Raw genomic sequence first — 23466 nt, 5'->3', positions numbered from 1 at the left:
GGCGAATAGGTAACGCTGACGTATCCACGTTATTGCCGGCTACCTCGATATTTACAGATTGTAATGATTCGATCACGATTTTAAACACAAACGAATCATTTAGACCGTTTAACTCCGTCCAAATATTTAACCACCCTTTCGCTGTATAATACGAATCTATTAATCCTTTCCCTTATTTTTAAACGGGGCTCGGTTGAAAATTTCCTGAAAAGCTTCCTTCCTTCGAACTTAAATGTACAACTACCATCGTATACATCCGTTTTATTATTTTTGCTTTGCATTCCTTTCCTTAAACAAACACCGTTGTATATACGTTGTATTTTCGATAAGATATGGGAAAAAGGAGAGGGAGAGAAAGATTGAAATTAATCCATTCCCACCCCGAGCGCACACATCGTCGCATAACTTTTTTTTATTCGTACAATCGGATTACGCGGTGTCTAGCGTGTAGGCATATCTGAAATCTCGTTACATAGGTAGCAGTTTCGAATGGATTTCGTCGGCCTGTCTGCGCCGCAGGATCAGTTAAGGGATAATGGGAGTTCGGTTGGAATTTGTACGTAAACGCGGGACCAACCAACACCAACCAACACCCTGTCCTCTGCACCTGTGCAACACCGAGACGATAATTTTCGGAAGCTTTCCGACGAGATAGAAGAGGAGGCAGGCTCTCGAAAACTGGAAGATCGATGGAAGCAAAAACACGGGCGATTTTTTTCGACCAGTTTCTTTCCTCCCCAGTTTCCTTCTCCACTTTTCCTCCCCCTCCATCGGCTGTTCTGTTCCACGGAGAGAGAACATGTCGACGCGGCGCTTAAAGAACAATATTTTCCCTGGATCTGTATAACCGAAGGAGAATACGTTTATCGAATTCCCAACTCCATTCTCTTCTGGCTCATTCGTTTGAAGTTTTTTTCCCCCCCGCCGTCTGCGAGGAATTCTGTACACCGGGTACAAAGTAAAGTCCACGAGGAAAAATAACTTTCCTCCTCGTGTCGACGCCCCTCTTCCTTCCTCCGTTTCCCCATATTCACTTTATTTGCTCGTCCCAAGAAGAAGAAGAAGGAGGGAACATTGGCCGACCAAATATATAGTCGTGCCTCTTTTCTGAAGAGGCATCCACGCGCCATTCCAAGCTTTTCCTGTGTACGTGAACGTGTGTGTGCGTGTATATCCCGTTTGCCCAATTATGGGCCACTTCGTGGCTCCATTATCCCCCGATTGTTCTCCTTGAGAGAACAATTTATACAACAGCATTATATTCTTTCTGTAATAAGCTTTATCAAGCTTGATACAGTGGAAAAAAATTCTTCGACGAGAGGATTATTCAACGAGTATTCACGTTTAACGCGATGCATTCCAATCGTATCGTTCGTTGAATACGCAAATCTGAGAGGGGAGGGTTAGTTTAATTGGGATAAATAACGCAGCGATGCTCAACCGGGAAATGATTTCGAGATGTACAAACGTGCACATCGTTCCTTCTTTATAAATATATATATCTGCCGATTATTACGATCGGGGGGATTGTATTTTTTTATGCCCGTCATATTTTAGTCTCTTATCCTTTTTAATGCTGTTAGCCAATGCGGAACGGCCGGGGGAATTAATCGAGCGTCAGGGATTGAGTGGAGCGTTTAATAGGGTAATACCTTTATTGACTGTTTGATGCCTTCAAATTGACGCAAACCACGCCAAGGGACGAGGTTGTTTAAGCCCCTCTAATTACCCTCACCAATGTCGAATCGTGATTTTCATTTGTGGAATACGCGTGGAATCCAGTTTTATAAAAACACTGTACGAAATTTTCTTGTCAGATCGATCTATATCTGATCGATTCCCATATCTTTGTTTCAATCTCTTCTCTTCACGAATCCTTTTTTTATCAATCACAGATCCATTTTTTAACCGTATGATAACAGGAAAAATACGTGGAGTAAAAATTTTAAAACCGCAACAATCTTGATATTCTTCTTCGTCCTTAATAGAAAGAAAGAAAGTCTGAAACGATTGAAATTATTTCGGCAAATCCCCACGAAAATCTTTCCTCCCCCCGTCGTGGACGTGATCAGGGATTCAGAATTTAGGATCACGTTGTCAAAAAGTTTTGCTCACGCTTTCGACTGCACCGTTGGGGCCCCGGGGCTCCACCGTTAGGCGAGCGGTTCATACGCGGGCAGATACTAAATTACACCGTACACAGGATTTGCACGGGCGCTCGCATTGAGTAACATTTTCCCCGGAGTGCATTTACAACGGATATTACATCGAACCGGCAGAAAAACGACCGCGGCTACAACGCGAGATTAAAAGCTATCGCTCGTCAGTGTCGATGAACTCATTTTTCCGCCCGTTTCGTACCTGCGCTCGTTCCTACTTCACTTTTCCACCCCCTTCCTTTGTTTTCCTTCGTCCATTTCCTTCCATCCATTTGTTTTACTTACTTATACTCTCTATTCCCGGATAAATATTTGAAATATATAGAATACACGCGTGTAATCCAATGTATCAATGTACTCGATTTAAGCAATGGTCGATAGAAAAATGAAATGATATTCAATTGCGTTACGTATATTCGTTCGATAGTTTCGTAGAAAATTATTTTTTAATTCGCAATATTTCATATTTGAAGAGTGAAATCAATCTTCAAAGTTAAGAACAATTATCTTCCAATCGAGCAGTCTCTTTAATGAACAATTTCTTTGAATTTATTAAGAATTATTTATTTCTTGTGATTATGTAAATATAAAATATTTTATACGAAATAGGATAAAGAAAGATACGAGTTAAATATTTTTCTTACAACTTTATAACTTTATAAGTATTTTATAATTCATCAATATCGATACATTATATCTTTTTATTAATATTAATATTTTCTCGATAGTTATTATACATAAAGAACACTCTTTTGCGCACGAGTAGATATATTTCTTGTGATTATGTAAATATAAAATATTTTATACGAAATAGGATAAAGAAAGATACGAATTAAATATTTTTCTAACAACTTTATAACTTTATAAGTATTTTATAATTCATCAATATCGATACATTATATCTTTTAATTAATATTAATATTTTCTCGATAGTTATTATATATAAAGAATATTATGCGCACGAGTAGATATATTTCGAGTTTTAATTTTCGTTTAATTGAGTTTTCTGGTAATACCGCCTTTCGATTTTTACATTTTTGATTCCGGCTATTCGAACATATTGTTTTAATTTCAGAAGTATTTCTTCTTCTATTTACATTCCACGGATTTACATGTATGCAAATATATATCACGGATTTGCGAGTTTAACGCGAAAACAATGGAAAATTAAAATCGATCGGTATAGCATATCGAGGATGTAAGGAGCAAGTTCTGATTATCCTCGTTGCATCTTTCTCCGCTAGATGTCACCACGGACCCTGTTTCGCTGTTCTATTCTTTTTTTTAAACGTGTCTCTCGGCTGAATCTTATCCCTTACTTGGAATTTAACACGTATTAACATATACTACAGCAAATCCTCGTTGCATCTTGCTCCGCTAGATGTCACCACGGACCCTGTTTCGCTGTTCTATTCTTTTTTTTAAACGTGTCTCTCGGCTGAATCTTATCCCTTACTTGGAATTTAACACGTATTAACATATATTACAGCAAATACATACAATTTACATACGTACAAAGTATTTTATTTTAAAGAACTGTAAAACTCTCCATCCTCTCCTTCTTCTTTCAAAATTTATAATATACACAAAGCTTTGTAACAAATTATTTTATCCCTTTGAAACAGGATCAAGAATACACGAATCTTTCAAACAAAATTATCCTTAGCCCTTAAAAATTATTTCTACTCACACTGGTGAATGATTTTATCCCCTCCAACCATTTTATTTCTCTTTTATTTATTTTTCTTTCGAACGATTCCCCATCATTCGCGTGTCCAATTGCCAAAGCACCAACTTTTTAAAAGTTGTGAAAGACAAGCTCGTGTTTTCTTCTAATGGGGGTCGCAGTGATGGTTGCTTCATCTCGCGGATAATAAATTGCACCCGCAGGGACGTGCATGTGCGTGATACACGCGTGTGTTTATATTACGTGGAGTGAAATGCACGCGGATCGACTAACATATTACGATGGTAACGGCGTTACAACAGGTATTGCGCGCCGGATGTCGTCCCCTGCCGGCATTTCCGTGTCGCTTGAACGAGCAACGTGAGCACATTTTGCACGACTCCCGTTCAATAGAAATGTCTGCGCGTATTAGACTATTTCACGATTGTCTGCGAATAAAATATAAATAGGAGTGAATTAACCAATAAAAATAGTTAAGCATTTTATTATGATTATGGCTAAAAGCAGAGAAATTATTCAAAAATACTTGATCGAATTACAAGCATTTTTAATTTCTGTTAAGCAAGATAGAGACACAATTGTGATATAAAAATTGAAATTGAAGTCAGAAATTCTGGCTCGAAAGATTGGAATGAGAATTAGAACGAACGACAAGTATTAATCAAAAGGGAATATTTAATTAAATATTTACACACAATGATAATCTGAAATTATTCTCAAGAGTTGCACTAGTTTAATTCGAATTCGTTAAACGAAATTTAGAAAAAAAATTCGTATGTGTGTCAAAATTGCTCACAATCGGGGGTTTGCCTCTCGGTTTTTAAAAGCCCAATTTTAACTCGGTTAAAATTTCAATAAAAAAAATTAAACGAGAAATTGTTTTTCTTTTTCACCCAATTCACTCGATTCATCTTCTCTGAAACACACGAGCGATATATATATGTATATAGATTTCAGGTAAACGAGGCGGTGTGCCTCAAACGCGTGCAGACACAGACACGTGTTCGTTAATTGCGATCTTTTTATTTCTTCGTTTGTCCCACGCGACGCGTCTTCCGGTTGCGACCATCATCCCCGTTAAAACTCCACTTCCTACCTCGTCGTACACCCCTTTTTTCGCTCGCGACGAAGACCGTGGACACGTCCTGTTACTAAGAGAAACGTAGGCAGGCGACAAGTATGCAGTATGTGAAAGAGTAGCCGTCGAAAAAAGCACGTCATTCGTTAAGGATTCTGAGCGTTCAACGGGTTGAAACGAAATTAATGCTCTCTGCTGCGCCGCGAATCGGCATCGAGTCCGCACAACGTGTATGCGCGTTTTTTTCCTTTAATCGCGTGTGCACACGCTTGCGTTATTTTTTTCTTTCTTTTTGTTTTTATCTCCTTTTTTTTTCTTCTTCTTTTCCTTTCTTCTTCTTCAGTCACTTTTTCCCTCGCTCGTCCTGTTTCGTTCCAACACTGGCTTTGTTTTTTCTTCCGTTTATCCAGGTTCGCTTCCTGAAATACGATTCTCCAACACTTTATTATACTTATTGGAACGATGCTTATAGTTTCTATTTCTAATCTCTTCTCGTAATTGGCAGACGTTTTATAGATTTTCGAAGTGGAGAAAGCAGTCTACGAATTTTTGTTTTTAATTTTCCTGCATCTGAATTATCGTTTCGAGAAGATGGAATTTAAATTTGGATCCTGAAAAAAAAATAAATGTGGTTACAATTCAACTTAAATTATCAAATCGAATTCTTCTTAGTTATTTAGATATTGACTTAAAAAAAAATCAATCGAATCAGTGATCCTTCGATCCTCTTCTTATTAATTGCGTTTTAGTATTCCATTCTTTATTCAATTTTAATTCTTAGAAATCGATTTTCACATTCGCAAGAAGATGGAAAATATAGTATTAGTGTTTTTCGAAATGGAGAAAGCAGTCTACGAATTTTTGTTTTTAATTTTCCAGCATTTGAAATTATCTGAATCATTTTGAGAAAATGGAATTTTTGGATCCTGGAAAAAAAAATAAATATGGTTAGGTTAATTCAATTTAAATTATCAAATCGAATTCTTCTTAGGAAAGTTATTTAGATATTAACTTAAAAAAAAAATCAATAGATCGGTGACTTTCCTCGATCCTCTTCTTATTAATTGCGTTTTAATATTCCATCTTTATTCAATTTTAATTCTTAGAAATCGATCTTCACGTGTCGTTCGCAAGAAGATGGAAAATACAGTGTTACGAAGTTCACGCGCAAACAAAGGATGAATGCACGATACTCGACAAAAGGCTCCCCCTGCCTTGGATCTATTCGCCCTAAATTTTTTTTTCCCTTCCTGGTGAGGTGTCTCCACGCCAACGCTTGTTCCCTCGTCGAACCAAGGCCAAAAATCTCGGTAAAATTTATCTCCGTTATAAATATCGATGATTAATCGTGACCACGAATACGTTTGCGCGGATTTCGAGTGGCAGCCAGCCCTCTGACCTATCTCGCCAAAGCTGAAAGGAGAGAAAAAGGGCTCGTGGATCATGGGCGCACAATCGACGTGGCCAGCCTCTCCCCCCTTCCCCCGAAACGTTTCATCGAAATCCTCGAATTCGTTTCGCAAATACTCGGTGAAACCTCGTGTGTGCGGTATTTGCGGTATGAAATATCTTTTTTCCTTCAACGAGGGAGGGGGGAGGGGAAAAAAAAATGTATTTCCTGGCGGAGAATTATAACATTCCTACTACCCGGTTATGTAATTTTTCAAATTCCTAAGGAATCAGGGAAATCTAGAATTCGGTAAATTTCGAAAATTTTGCTATTTCATAAAATTCATCGTGCAAACTTTTATATTTTTCTTTTTTTTTTTTCTAATTAAAATATCCTTTGCGTGTATAATATTGATCGAAGAAGAAGTCGAAACGTTTAAGGGATGATTCTTCGAAAGGGATGATTCTCAAAATAAAATATTTTAGACTTTGTTTTTTTTAATCATCGATAAATAAAAATTGATTAAAATATTGTCGTAATATAATTTATCGTATAGAATTCAATTAATATTAATCACAATTAATCAGCTTCATTTTAAAATTATACATCACGATGAATTTCATTTCAATTAAGAAAGGAACATCGGCTTCATTAAGTATCGTCCTCCCAAAAAGAAAAAAAAAATAGAAACCCAGAAGAATTTCCCTCGAGATCTGTCGGAGGAAAATTTACCGTTGATTCATCGCCCCTCGGAAAATTTTTCCAAAAAAACCTGGAACGCTCTAAATTCGTAAACTTGTCGAATGATTACGAAATTTAAAACTTATCGTTACTCGTGTCGGGGGACGGAGAATTAGTATCCCGAGGATTTATCGAGGCTTTAACAATTTAATATGTGGAAATTTCTGCGCGAAAACGCATCGATACGGCCAACCATTCCTCCTCCACCTCCTCCACCTCCTCCTCCGTACCCAATTTGCACACCCAGCGTAAAATTTATTCGTTCATCGTAATAAAATTTCGACTGCAGGAGCTCCGCTTTTTATGCGTGTAAATCGTTTTACGATCTATTTTATACACACACATATATATATATATATATCGTAGATCGTTGCTTGAAACGAGGCGGCCGTAACTCGGACGAAGAGTGATGAAGGCCTTCGTTAATGAAACCGACATCTTGATTAGTTATTTGGCCCATCCTCGATACGGTTGGTATACACGGTTGTTCCCCCCGTACAATTTATTGGCTTGGTCCGTGTATAAATCAAATTCAGGCGGCTTAGCTTGCGCTTGAAAATCGCACGGCCATTAACGAATTTATCTTGTATACGGTATTTACATTTAATAAGGGAATTTAATGCCTCCTCCTCCTCCTCCTCCTTCGTCGATCCGGTATAATGAAACGTCACGGCCAGTCGGCGCCTCGTGAATTTTTTTCTAAACGCGTGTAAACGCATACGTGAGAATGAAAATAATAATTAAAATAAAAAGCAAGAGGGTCGGCGAGGGAAAGAAAAGGAATAGAAGCGAGATATTTCTCAGTTTGAAATTAAGAAGAAGGGTTGAATGGAGCGAGAATGAGATGTGGAAAATTTGAAAATTTTCTCTTCTACGTATTTACCAGCTTTATTTACTTCTTTCTTAAAAAGAAAGCAAGAGCGTATTAATAAATTACAATAAAAAGAAATGAATTTAATAATTTATATGTTTAATAATATCTTTGATTAAAATGAATCATCCGCTTTCCAACGTAAGTTTTCATAATCCAAATAAAGGTTTCTGCTTGACTAATTGGAGCCTGGAAAATTAAATATTGTCGAAATAAGGGTCGAAAGGGTTTCAAAATCTTACGAATTAATTAATTCGGACAGAGTGCACAGCGTACGTACCTGTATCAATTAATACTATTCCATGCATTAATTTGTCATGCGTGTATTTTTCCTACGTTTATTCCACGGTTGGATCTTGGACGATTAATTATCAGTTTCATTAATAATCGAAAACGAAGCGTGACAGCAGACCATATCGGTGGACATCGTTTCCGGGCACAGGCTGGGAAAGTTGTCGCGGTTTCAATACTTTTGAACGCAACATTTCATGTGAAACATGCTCGAACGACGTTTCATCAATGGGAACACTTGTCTATCTTAAATTTTACTCGTTCCAGAACTCCTTTTTTCTTTTCAATTTTGAATTGATCGATTCGATTTCTCCATGCAATATTTACGTGCACATCGCGCCAATTCCTTATTCAAACGCCGAAAATTCTTCGAAGGATCATGAATGGGGAAATATTCGAGTGTTTTCGTGCCCGGAGCATGTTCTTCATCCATCATGATCCGTCTTCCAGAGATTCGTGTAAAATTTGCTCCTATCATACTTTATTCATACTTGATTCATATCGAAGGCGAGCACCAGTTTTCAAAGAGAACGTTGCTCGACGATCCGTATCGACGATTAAAGGCATGACGCGAGATGATCATGTTATTCTCGAGGGAATTCTTTCTTTATACTCGATTAAAACGAGTGAGAATCTTTATCTTTATCTTTATTTTTCGATATTCTTGTTTCCGAGTGGAAATCCTTAATGGCGACGCGTCTCTTTATTTTCGTTTCTTCGTACACGCGCGATAAACGGAAATTGGATTAGAAATTGTAAAAAAAAGAAACACTTTACAGTTATCTCGGATGAAAGGAGATTGGAATAAGTTGTAAATGCAAAGAGATACGACCGTCGTGCCGCCTTTCTTATTCGCTCGACTAGTTTGATATCTCGTGCTGTGCAACGTTTCACGGCGTTCTATCTAATAGTGATCGGTCTTCGTAGATAATTATAGATCGATAGACGGTGGCATGGCGCCACGAGGGCTATTTACCTGTCAAACCAATCAATGCTCCGGGAAAGAATCGAAATGGATGTGGGTGAGGAGCCGAGAGATTCTATCCTTTTGAAAAATAATATAATTTATCGATTCACATTTTTTCGTGTTTATTTGTAAGGCGTGTGCAATGTTTTCAAATACGAATTTTAACGATATATAATTTCGAAATCGAATAAACTTTTATCACGTGTTAATTACGCGCGATTTTCATTCATTTGTCGAGAATTTAAATGCAATGCTCGTATAATATTCAAATATATATATATAAAATCCAAAATATTCGATGTTAAATAAACGAAATTTTATTCATATTCCATTTTTTGATATTAAATTATTAATTTACCCGTACAAGTATTATATCAGTTTAGAAAAAAAAAGTTACCATAATTTGGAAAAAAAAAAATTCCTTAATATCCATCGAAGACCCAGAATATCCTCTGACTCCCCCTGAACTGTTAACGCTTTTCCTCCAAAGTTTCCAAGTATACACTACCTTCTCATCCTTGGCTCCTTGATACATATTCCTTCCGTCCACATTCGCACGGAAACTATCGATCGCTAAATTTCATAACCCCCGTTAATCCCGTGCCAGCGACCGATCCGCCGAACTCTCGAGGGATTCTAAACAGCCGGGAGAAGCGGGTAAAAGCGGTTTCAACGAGCTGTCCGACATGACAGAGCGAAGGTCGTCGTCGAGCGAGGAGATTTCGATCGGACAGAGATCGGCGAGTAAACGGGGGTGAAATTTAATAACGTTGGTTTCCGGGCCGGGGAACGACCAGGACTCGCTTAAGCCTAGTTTACATTTGGCCAACTTTTAGTCGGCCCGAAATTCATTTCGAGAGTTGGGCCGAGGCGAGATTGAAAACGTTTACATTGGGATGATTTTCGACTTTATGATTCTTTTTTTTATCATCGGGTTGATGCAATTGGTCGTCTATTAAGTTTCCTAGATCGAGGAATATCTAGTTTGAAAAAATATGGAGAAAAGAAATTATCAGAAATTAAATTCTTCTAACGCGGATTTCCCGTTTAATTCCATTTTCAAAAAGATTTTAAATTGAAAAGATACGAATACAACAATTTCTTCAAGAATTGAAGAATCAAAGGAAGGGGAATTTTAAATAAAACCATCCACAATTGGAAAAATAAAAAAACTTCCACGCTATCGAAATGAAAAGAAGCATCGATCGAACAATCAAATTTATCTTAGCTTGATTGAAATTTAATTCACGCGGACGATTTTCGGGATCGATTAATTTGATTGACCAACAGTCGCTTAATGCAAACTCGCCTCAAACGAGGCTTTAATCGCGAGGAAAATTGGTCGATGACGAAGCCGCGATCCAAAGGATGGGATACAAAGTTCACCTCTTTGGATACGCCCCCCCGTCAAAAGGGCGTTAATCATCAAAAGCTCGCGCATTCCTCTACGTTTCATTCGCCATGATTTCGCCCATTCCTTCGTCCGTTGCTTTGCGTATTTCGCCCGTTACGCGGATAATGCCAGCTAAGGTAATAATGCTGATGCATGCTAATGGAGAGCGGGATGGGGAGGAACCGGAAAAGTGGCGCTCGTCATACACGCGAGGGCGAAAGGATAAATCGATTCGAGGTCGTTTTGAGTATATATATATATTCTCTTATTCTTCTTTCACTTTATTTCCCTCCCCTTTTTTTTCTGTTCATTCGTTTTCTTTTTCCATCACTTCGAGAGTTCATCTCATTCGAGATGAGGTTTTCAACCGAGGTATAACAATGCATTTCGAATAAATTATTTTTCACGATATTTTCGAGAAACGATGGATCGATCGAGGCTGTCGATAAAGAGAAAAAAATCCTCTCCTCTGCACTTTGTTTCTCTCTGTCATCCGCCATTCTCATCCTCCTTCCCACCACCCTTCTTTAATGCCTTTTAGCGCTTTTCCCACGCTTTGCTCGCGCTGCTTTTTAATTCGCCGTTTGTCGTCCCTCCGAGTGCGAATTTCGGGGGAGAGGGATTTTTTCCTTCGCCGGTATAATGTCGCGAATTTTACTACAAGCGTGTTTCACCAGCGTTTACCATTTCTACGTGGCTGGTTTTCCGTACTTTTTACACGAATGAGAATTCGTGTTCGAAATATAGTTAAAAAAATATTCAGGAACCATTGAAACGTGAATTTCTTAAAGGAAGAAGTCAAGGATCGTGTATATAATATCTTTTTAATTTGTAAAACAAACTTCAATTATCAATGAAGATACACTTTAAATTAATCTTTAATAAGAAAATTTTCTTAAAATTATCCGTACATCGAAATCATCGAGATTCTTCGATTACTTTTCTTCCCCTGCGTGTTTGGAATATTTGGACAACTTTTCCCTTACTTTCGTCAAATTACATTACACTTCAACGAGGAAAGAATAATTGCATTTCTCTGTTTCCTTTTTTCACGCGTAGCTATGCATTCATCGCGAGTTGTTAGACCAGGACTCCAACTGCGACGATATTCCGTCCGTAATTTTCGAATGGAATAATCTGATCGGACGAATGGATTCAGAGCGACGTTCTTCGTTAACAGGATGCCGGAAGATTATTTATTTCGCCTATCCAAAGCGATACCGTTCGATTCGATTCTGTTTTACGGATATCCGGCCGTGTCTGCTGTTTGACGAAGCCAATAGAGAGCCAACGTCGCGCGAATTGTAATGCATCTCAATCTTTGTGCGCGCGGTTTCAAATTTCCCGGGCAAAAATATTTTGTACGAGATATATATATATAATTCTACAATTCATTTGCATAGAGTTCTCCAGTTTGATAAATTTTCTTAGTAACAGACTTATTGTCTTATTATTCTCGAATCGTTCGATTTTTTCATCCAACGAATTAATATCTGTTTATTAATTTTCTTGCCTATCGATTTATTATAAATCTCGTTATTCCATTACAATAGAAATTTCCTAATTGAAATTTATGGACGTATTCTAAATCCATCTTAATTTTCAAACGAAATTATCGTGTATTCTTTTTAACGCTCTTCAATATTATTTTTGATCGATGGAATTACATAAAAATTCAGATTGCAAGCTCATAGATTATTATTACAGGTTTAATATCATGTTCTTTGTGATCATCGATCGGTTAATCACAATTCCCTCGTGTCTTACTTGCGGAGAAGGAAAAGAAGGGGAAAAAATTTAGAGCGAATATCTGTTACGTAACAGACAGTCTTAAATACCAGAGAAGGGAAACTAGTTTCCCAACAATGCTCATAAATTCACGTTTGCGAAACACCGTCTTGCCATCTAAGTCGGTCCACGTGACAGAGCTTGATGATGCAAGTAAAGCGCGGGCGGGAAGTTTGCGCGAGCATCGAATATATTTCTTCAGGGCGGCGAGAGAACACGCTGAAAGTCGATCCCGGGACATGCCTTCGTCTTTTATTAACGCCTCGTGCAGGGGGGGAGAGAAATAACGTCGAGTTTACATAAGCTCCCGATCACGAATGTAATAATCCCCTTCCACTTTTCAGAGCTGACCTGATAAAATTAGATTGATAAAATCAGCGTTTCTTAAACTGGCGAAGCTCGTGGAATCGCAAATTTTAAATCTTTTCAAGGTGAATTAAGTGATATAAGTAGAATTTATATTGAGAGCCTGAGAGGGCAGATGAAAAGGAATTATCGTTAGAAATATGAGAGGATTAATTGATTATAGATATTTATTTATGATTTAAACAAATTTTGGGTAGTTTCAATGAAAACTAGAAAGAATGATAGATTGATCAAATATGTTTTCTTATTTTTTGATTTTGAAGATTTTTTTCTACTTTACAATTCATAATTACAGAATTAGAACTATCGATTAGAAACTATTATTTTTTATTTCAATTTGGAATGAAATTTTATTCGAGGCTTTTATTCCTTAATTTCTCATCGTTCTTCGAGAATAAATATTTTTATTCGTAACACCATTCGAGATAGCAGCGGTACATCTTTCAAACGTTAATTGGATCTGACAATTTCCCCGCTAATAGCAGTAAGTATTCGAGAAAGGGTTAAACGATGAATCGGAAATCGATAAAAGAGAAAAAGGATCGTACCGTGGCTGGTAAATAAAAAGCGGGTGCAAGATAGAGAGGGGTGATTAGGTTACGATATAAGGATTGGAACAGAGAGAGAGAGAGAGAGGACAAAGGGAAAGAACGGAGGAAGAGATCAGAACGCAGAAAAAGAGTGTTGCTGAGGGTGGTTTACGTGATCAGAATTAATCACGGTTATTTATTGGACGAATAAATTTCCCCTCGATCGGTGAATCTCGCGTGTCAGCCTCGCGCATTTCGATGCAGCTGCGCTACTAAAAATGAGAAAATGTGGGGAAGATGGCCGAAACAGAATAATGCGGTGTATCCAACGGTGAAGCATTCATTTTTTCCACTTGAACTGTGTCTCGTTCCATTTTCTCTCTCTCTGCTCTTTCCCTTCTTCTTTTCTTTTTTACCCTCGTTCTCTCTTCTGTCTTCCAGGTTGCCACCCATTGCAATTGAATGACATTAGATCCGTTTTGGATTCAGAAAAGGGAGTCGTGGTTGAAAAGAGGCCAGCAATTAATGCGTCTGGATCTGGAGTGTAATGGACCCGTTAAACCTTCTGTTCTGATAATGAAAAGCTTCCTGGCCGTCGACTCTATAACAGACTTGTTTCGTCAATGAAAGAATCGTATCTCTGTAACTTGGGTACAGTTTTCCAAATGGATGTCTCATGGATATTTGTTAACAACGTTGAGTGTTGAATTTCGAAACGAGATTATTCAACGTTTCATCCTATTTTGGCTGATTAAAATTTATCGTAACGCTGAGTGGATTTTACAAGGATGAACCATCTGAGAGGAAAGAGGAGAGATTTGAATTATGTTTCTATGCTCTGGGAATCGTATTGGGATTATGTTTAAGTTAAATTAGTTTACAAAGGATGATCAGGGATGGAATTAGGAAAGGTGGATTTGATTTGGAAATTTCCTTTCTAAATATTTTATCGTGATAAATTTCTACGGTATCGTGCAACGAAATTTTTTTTTCACGGAGGGGGGATTAATCCCTGGTGAATCAAACGCGTGTACGAGTAAAATATGATTTTGGAATTTGTTTGTAAAATCGAACGCAGACAGATATTTATTTACAAGTGACGTGAGCTATCCCCTGTCGAACGATAAAAAGGGATTCTACGAATTCTCTTTTATACCTTGACTTGAACAATTTGCTACTGCAACAAATGTTAGGATAAATCATAACGTGATATGGATAAATTCTCTTACATCCTTCCCTTAATTTACATCATCAACAATATTTCAACGAAGAAATTCGACTCTAAGATTCTATAAATCAATTGTCAATATAATTCCAATACGTTAAGGATTATCTCAAACTGTTAAATAAATTCTGAAATCGACGAATACGTATCCTCCTCGCGACGACATCTTTTGCCAGGGAAAATCTGGTAAATCTGATCGGCAGTAATGCGAATCGTAGTGACATTTGGTGCGGGTGGTGGGCCACGCTTCGTCGCACAATAACACTGATTTACTTACGTGCTTTAACGCGCGAGTTTTCGCCGTCCAAGAATATTTATTGCGGTGGCTAACGGTTTGGATTGAATTATAACGTTCTGCCATGACGTTGGTCGCGCCCTTTCTGCTCCCTTAATCCTCGCAATTCGATTCTATTACGCTGTTGATGGGCTGTCTTGCACGAAAACTATCCCCTGATTGTTCGGTTAATTTGATAAAGAGATTTGTTACTTTGTGCCGAATAAATTATCATTATCTTTTTCTTCTCAAATCGACGACAAAGTTTTATAATTTTCTCAAATGAAAACTGAAAATTTTATAGCAAGATTGATTATATACAGGGGATTATAAGATGTTGGAGATCGAAGGAATTTTGAATACGTAAAAATGTGTACGATAAATAAAAGTCTCTCGACTTGGTTCTTCGAAATGCAAAATATCTTTCTTTAATTTATCGAGTCTTGCAAGATCTTTTATGTAAGAAGAGTATATATATACAAAGACACCAACTATTTTCTCATAACGCAGAATATTTGAACAATTCTCCAGTGTCGTTGAATGAAGATGAAATCGATTCGTCGAGGGCGATGCATTCGCGATTCACTTTGCAAATTGAAAAACCTCCATCCTATTCAGATATCTTGTCAAACATCCCCCTTCGAAAGCTCATCGATACCTGGGAACCGGCCTTAAAGAAAAACTTTAATGAGATTCTGATTTTACATTCACAATTGTGAAGAGACAAAGGAGGAATATCTCGTTAGAATATCTCTGTACTATTCGTTCACCAATTCATAAATTATTCGTCTCTTATTACATCGTGTATATATATAAATAATATCTAATTATTATGAAAATATCTCGTATCACATTGAATTAAGATATTAATAAGACCGTTGGTTGAAAATCAAGAGGAAAGAATAGGACGGAGATTATTCAAAATTTCGAGCTTGCCGTGGTAACGAGGCCTCGTTACCACACGCGTGCACTGCGTCTGCGTTTGTACAGGCTTACAAATTTAAACATTTCTTGAATAATTAAAACCAGCCGTCCCTTTATTAGAAAGTTAAAGCAGATTCCTCGTTAACTTTCTCATCGACAAACGCGATGATAAAAAGCTCGATCCCTCTCTCTCTCTCTTCAGACTATACAGGATACAAACGAAGATGATACTTCCTCGAAACGAAGATGAGTATCCCGTTGAAGATATTTTCTCGGGGTAGAAAGTTGGGAATGGCTTCCTTTCGGAAGCGGATCCTCCTTAAATCGCAAACACCTACTTTTCTTCCTTCCAGGCAATATTACACTCATTAGTCCCCATTGTAGCGGGAAAATCCGGTAAATTGAGATTTTATAAGACGAAGCCCTTCCTCCCCGCTTCTGGACGCGTCGCAAATGGCGCGCGTTGTTTCCATCGTGTGGAATATAGTAATCCTCGTCTAATGATTCTCTGGAATAAGAATGGAGGAGAGTATAACGTGGGACAGCGGCGTTACGGCGTCGTTCGTATCGTTCGAACGATTTTCATTGCGCCAAGAATGCGCCCAATCTCTTTATTTCTCTACGTCAATGCATACACCACGATTCATAGATCTCTCTCTCACGAAAGGAATCCGTAATACTGGATAATAGAATGGTATTATTAATTCTTAACCCGTCAATTCTTCTTCTTTTTTCAACTGTTCTTAAATCAGGATACGCAGGCATATTTTTTTACTTTCGTGCCTAGATTCGTGAAACGTGGATATACGTTTTGTGAATCGCTCTGTATTATTATCCCAATAGCGTTATCGATTTAATGGGATTCGAAATTTATGAAAACGTTCGAAGGTCCGCTCGATCGTTCAAAACTCGATGCCAGCTATGTAAGACGATTGTGTAACCGGTTTCTTCGACATTGGATTGGCGTAATTGGATAACGCACGATGATTTTTAAATATTTGGAAATATATATATATATATATATATATGGTTAGTAGAACGTTCTCTTTATCGCTTCGTGTCGAGTGAACGTTCCAACTCGTCGCCGGATTCGTTCGTCACGCGATTTCCGATAACGTGGTCGCTAATTAACGGGTTAACATTCGACAGAAGGAATGGGACATTCGTTTGTGCCTTGAGATCGACGCGATAATCGATATATTAATCGATACAGTTTCTTTTCTTTCTAAAATAAAAAATAACAGAGAGAGAAGTTGAGTGTTATTTGTAATAATATTAAGAAATCGTGGAGATTTATTATAATTACCATAGCACTTTTCCAATTTCGACACAATCCAATTGCTCGACACAGGATGAAAAATCGAGTAACAAGTTTTGTTCGATCTCTTGTGCAACGAAATCGGCAACAGGAAATAACAAATTGCGCGTGAAGTACAGAATCAGGTGCATGCAACTTCTCTTTCGTTTAATACAAAATGGTCAATCTCGTTTAATTTGTATCCATAAATATATTTCCATCAGGATAAGCTCGGGTCGTCATTTTTCTCTACGTCAGTTCGCACAATACCTTCAGAATACCAGGCTGGTATTCAAGGAAAAAACGAGCGATAATTACCTTAACTGGTTACACTTCGTACCATCCTAGCCTGCTTTTAAAATACCGCCCTCCTGGCATTTTTCAGTCTCAGCGAACGTTAGCCGGCAATATAATTTGCATTTGTTCCAACTCGCGTGTCCTTTCTTCCCTTCTCCATTTCCTTTCTCTTCCGTTCTCTTTCACTTTCCGCTCTTTGTCCAAGAACTTTTCACCACGCCACCGAGATTTGTCACGGACGACATTTCCTTGGACGCCAGTTTAACCAAAGTTCGATTAAAGAATTTCTCGGGGACAGAAATAGAAATTTCGAATTCAATGTTTGAAGGGATAAAGTATTCTCGAATGACCAAGTTGCAATGCAATGCGACAAGTAGCCCTCGTTTCTATATTCTTATCTCCTATAATTAATATTAATATTATATTAATATTACATTGATTCTTTCATGTCGTTATTCAGATGACAATTGGAAGTTCTATTCTATCTATATATTTAAGAATTGAAATCTGACTTTTAGATTTGCAAAACGTTGAAATTTTAATTATTAAGTAACATTTAAAATCCATAAAAGGAAAACGAAGCGAAAGCAGTATTCTTAAGTTTCGTTTTCCAAAAGAAAGGTGGACGACACGTTTTTAAGACGAAAGATCGTTATTTGGTGGATGCGATTATGTCCAAACAGTTGAATAATCGAGTTTGCAAACTATACAGGCCCTACTTTCGATATTGAGTTTCGTTTGGTACTTCGTGCCGTGGAGATTCGAAGCTGGGAGTAAGTAGAACGGCAAGCTTCCCTTTGAGACCAGCGTTGATTCGATCGTCGGTTCGAAAATCCCGGCAGACACACCGTATAAAGTATATTACCGATATATATCATCGTACTTAATACTTTCGCGCGTGGAGCACGCCGAGTTGGCCGACTTATAAAGTTACAAATTCCCTTGGTCTTCGAGTATTCGATGGGAATGTCTCTTTAGACTGTTCTCTCCCAACCCCTTCCGTTCCGTTTCTTTTCCCTCGTTCGACACAAGCTCGTGCTTGCAGACTTTCCTCGGCCGATTCTGGAGTATGATTTTTTCCACACCTACCTACCCTATCCCAGTCACGAAAAGGTGCTTGCGTTTCTTTCTCGACCCCTGAAATATGGACAATCGTACTTTAGTCATGCCCACCCCGGCATTCATTTTTCTCGACCGGCTGGGAGTTTTACGGCACGAACCGGTGTTCCTTTTTGACAACGAGCAGGGGAATCGTTTTTAAAAATTGAAGAAAAATTGTTTTGAAATTATTGCAGGATTCTTAAATTTTTCTATTTTGAAGTATTGAAAGTACTTTTCATTTCTTATTTGTTTTTATTTATGAATAATTATTATATCTTTTATGTATAAATGATACAATTATGTGATTGACATGGTCAAAAATGTTGTATGGATGATGAAGAGTAAATAAGAATATTTGTCATCCAATGTATTTATTGATTTATTTTTTGTATTCATTTATTCATTAAATTTATGTATTATATTTATTTTCTTTCAAAAATATCTTCAATTTCTTTAAAATTAAAAATTCTTTAGTATTAAAATGAATTTTAATGATATATTTGTCGATAATGTACTTGTTAAAATTAAAAATATTGAGTTTCGTAAATGATTATTTTATTTATTATTATATTTCTTTTTATAATTTTTATAACTTTTATGTTAAATTAATTTTAACAATTAATATTTATTTAATATTAATATTTATTTTTAATAAACAAACTTTCTGGAATTTTAATATTATAAGAATCCATGATTAATGCGTATTATATAACAAATTTTAAATTTTAAATTTTCGCGCGGTTTGAGCGAATAAGGAACTATATTACGCTAGCCAATTAGAAGCGTCCTAGGCGAACCTGTGGCGCGGGGCGTCATTCTACTGTTGAAAATCATCGTGACAAGGTGCGTCATCGGTCGAGTGCGAAATTTTAACTGCGCAGTAAGTGATTTCTAATAATTTTACCCTTATTTTGTTGTTTAATTTATATATTATTGTTAGCTTTAGTTATTTAATAATTTATTGAACATTGTTGAATCAAAATTAATTAGTTTTTTACGTTTTTTTGTGCTTTTTTGTTCAATTGCGTATTTCGCTTATTGAGGTTATCGGTACTTTATATATCTTTCGGTTAGAATTTCAATATTCTTATTACTTATTTTAATTTATTTGTAATTTTATACATTTTTTTAATTACTTTTAATTTTATTTGTGCAGATTATCGTTCTGTGAATTGTAATTCTTGTGTTCTGTGAATTGTGACTTATAAAGGAAGCATGCATATCTCATGACGATTTATAGCCATATCATGACATATCAGGTAATATTTTACTTTTTTTACAAGAAATAAATGCATTTAGAACAATTTTCTATTGTTTTTTTTATTTATTTAATAAAATAAAGAATGCTATAGTTATTAGCTCTTTTGGCTATTAAATGTATTTTTTTTTCAACATTTCTTATTATATATTGTATTTATCATGAAAAATATTGCTATAATATATATTTTTTTGATATATTGATAACTTTGTTAAGTTTTTTAAAATACATAAATCTTATATGCTTAAAATATTTGAAATTGCAAATAATTTTATAAAATTTGTATTACATACTTTTTATCTTTAATTTATCTTCTTTTTATCCATCAATTGTTTCTTCTTTTTTTATTGTTAATCCAATAAATAAATTTGTTGCAGATATTAACTCGCAAGGAGCATAAATAAATAAATACGAGAAAGATTTGGATTCCACCTGAATGAAAGGAAATGGTAAGTTTATCTATTAAATACTTTTGTTCTATCATTAATTCTTACTTATTATTAACTCTTACTTATTATTAAGAACGTTATAAAATTAATGGAAAGAAATTTCCATTTCTTTGATTAAAACTTTTAAATAAGCTTTTATCTAAACGAGTTTAGATAAGTTTTCTATGCAAATCTTCTATTCTATTCAAATTTTTCTATAAGTAGAAGTATATAGATGTAGATAGTGTGTAGATGGTAGTATATGTAGTGGTATTTTTAGATTTCTGCCAGGAAGGAATAAAAAAATATATATAGTTTTCATAGTTAATAGGCAGGAATTATATTTAATCATATTGATTGATAGATAAATATCTAATGAATTTATACCATACATATATATCCATCCATTCATACATATCCATTAGTAGAAGCACTTCCACAAAATACTGTCTCAGGTCAGAGAGAACAAACAACAAATAACACTTTGCTTTGTTTTCATTTCGTTTTCGCGAGCGACAATCCAATGATATACACACACATACACATATATCTCGTGTTTTCATCCGTTGTTAAAATCTTTTCCAAAGATCAAGTATCCCAAACGTTAGGAATTCATACGAATTTTTCCACGATGACAACCGACCATCTTACCATGTTATTCCTTAAACCTTCAATTTATATAGCTCACGGTGTACCCGGTTCAGTTGTTAGTTCCATACCAGCCTCGTTTCCGTTTGTATTACTCCTGGTATATACACTTCACCCTCGATTCTCCACCCCTTTATGTATCCTACGTACTCGCATAAAGGCACCCTATACACGTACACATACAAGTACTCGGATACACATGTCTTCCTTAGCCGAGTTGGCACACATTTACCCGCCTGTATTCCCAGTCACGGTCCTGATTAGCCTAATAGAAAACACAAACACGGCCTTCACGTGTATCATCGATATATCATCCTTACCATCCACGGTCACGTTGAAATTCCACCACTTCCATGGAAACCGGGTGAAACAGGCTTGGTTGGAAAAAAGAAAGAAGGGGAAGGGAAGGGAACAAAAAAAAAAAAAAAGAAAAAGAAGAAAAAGAAATGGGCCGAAACTAGGCTAATATAGGATGAGACGTTCGTTTCCTACCATTGACACGTTGTATGTGGAGGCACGTGGTAGTTCGATGGGAAAAAACGTATCGGCTGCGTGGTGGGGCGTGAAAAAGGGCGGAATGTTATTCAACCAGGGCAAAAACATCTCGTATAAAGATTCCTCGCGCGAACCTGCGTATCCGGGAGTTGGGGGTGTATCTGTTAGGATAATTCTTCGTTTCCGGTGAATCGTGTTTGCTTTGAAACGACTCTGGTATTCCTACTACTCGAGCAGGTCAAACTGGTGGGGCTCTTTGTCAGGGGATATTATAAGCTAGATATTTAAGCTTAAAAAAGAATTAGGAAAATTAATAAAATGGAATGATATCGAACATTATATTATATCAAGACAGTGGTGAAATCTTTTTCTGGTTTCCTCTGGTTTATTAAATCTTAAATCAGATGATGACAACAATTTTTCTTGAAAGAACACTGGTTGATTTATTTAGTTTCATTATTTAGTACCTGAATTTCTCCACTGTCTAACTCGCGATAAAAGTAACGATTTGTCGAGGGGTCAAGTTGAGTTGACCAGCATCCTCGTTTCGCGATAATTTTTTGAGAATGATATAATTCACACTCTCATCCATTATCGTGCTACTTCCTTCGGAGGGGATTCGTATTTACGATACGACTGTGCAGGTGGTTACAATGGGCCCGTCGGACCATTGTGACCAATTCTCTTTAGCCCTCCGTCGAAATAATTTCATACCTCTTCGAGAGAGGTAAATTGTTACAACGTTGCACATTATCCGTCCGCGTGGATTATTATACTCCACCTTTCCACCCTCCTCCTCCTCCTCCTCTTCCATCTTTTCGCCTTCTCTTTCCATCTTTTTATCCTTTTGTCTTCCATCCCTGCCATTGTTTCAGCACAATAGCCCGCGTATATACCTCGGAGTACGTAACGAATTTTTATTTTCTTCGATATTATTTACTTTCTCGAAGAAAAAAGAGAAAGAGAGGGAGGGGAGGGATGACTGGATGGAATATTTCAACGGGGGCAAACAATTTATCATTGTGAGAAATCACGTAATGATGCTTTTATGCGGTGCATCATAATAAAGAACTGCGCGAAGAGGATAATGCGAGAGAGAGAGAGAGAGAGAGAGGGAGAGAAAGGGAGGGAGGGAGAGAGAGCCGTGGCCCGGAACAGAAATAAATAAGGAACGTATACCGAGGCGTGTGGTATTAGTCTCCGTTATTAAATAAAGTTATAAGCGAGTAGGGAAATATTACGGCGCTGTGAAAAAAGTTTCTTTCCCTTGAAACGCGCGAAATTCGAGAGAAATACTGCGTGTCGCGCGACAATAGAATCTCGGGGAATTGCGGGGGGGGGGGAATAGAAAGTTTCGCTCGTTTCCTGATAAATACGAGGACTATTTTTCGACTTTGTGGACGTACAACGCGTGTCTCTAACGATAATAACGATCGTCGTAGCGAAAGGGACGGGGAAAGGGGAAGGGAGAGCCGAGAGCGAGAATTCAGAAAAGTTCCCGTTCGCGAATTATTCTGAAAATTATTTTGTTGATGCGACGGCAGAAAAAAGAAAAACGTGGAAGAGAATGCTAATGGAGGAGGATATTTCTATAGGAGGAGTTAGATGGAACTTTAACCATTACTCTTTGATAACGGACAGTGACGATCGTGGATATTTCTTCGAGTAATTTCGCTATTGGATGATAACAGGCTTTTCAATTTTTTATCGAAAGTTTCAAAGTTTTTTCTTTTTCTTTTAAAGAGTATAATCGAATCAATCCCGATTTAAGCTTCGTAATTAGAAAAATCACTCCCGTCGAATCGTTAAACACCTTTGAGACAATTTAACGAGCAATTCATCATTTCCTCGCGTTTTCAATTCGTGTCGTTCAATTTTCAAAGGGGATAAGTTTGCCCATTTTCATCAGCAAGTGACAATTCGAGCGGGGGAGAGGGTGGACAAGATTATCCGAGCAACGTCGTTACTCGGGGCGTTTATCCGTGGGGCCGTAATTTGGGAAAACGTTCGTTCCTTTGACACTTTCTCCAGGAAGGGTCAACTGCGCGTTCAACGCCCTCCACCTACCCTTTCTCTCGCCACTTCAGACTCTTAGGCTAATAAACGGAGAGTGGAACGCGAGCGAAGGAAATGAAACTACCGGACCACTGCGCTCCCTTCCTCGCGGATGCGTCGAGATTCACAACGTCAACCCCTCCCCTTTCCAACCCCTTTCTGTTTTTACCTCGCTCGCGAGCCTTTAAACGTCGTGTCGTTAC

At 37.1% G+C, this 23466-nt stretch overlaps 1 protein-coding gene across 3 annotated transcripts in view; it reads left to right on the top strand.

Moving 5' to 3' along the window:
- Positions 1–23466, top strand: part of LOC408824 (immunoglobulin-like and fibronectin type III domain containing 14) — a 416641-nt gene that overhangs the window by 13093 nt on the left and 380082 nt on the right. For all 3 annotated transcript variants that reach the window (XM_026440920.1, XM_026440919.1, XM_026440918.1), the window contains exons 3-5: positions 19152–19259; positions 19536–19638; positions 20015–20086. The gene's annotated coding sequence lies outside the window, so the exon portion shown is untranslated. The remainder of the gene's footprint in view (positions 1–19151; positions 19260–19535; positions 19639–20014; positions 20087–23466) is intronic.

This window comes from Apis mellifera, linkage group LG5 (genome assembly GCF_003254395.2).
Source record: "Apis mellifera strain DH4 linkage group LG5, Amel_HAv3.1, whole genome shotgun sequence".
Taxonomy (NCBI): domain Eukaryota; kingdom Metazoa; phylum Arthropoda; class Insecta; order Hymenoptera; family Apidae; genus Apis; species Apis mellifera.
The sequence above is the reverse complement of the archived record's forward strand: the minus strand, read 5'-3'. Positions and strand labels throughout refer to the sequence as shown.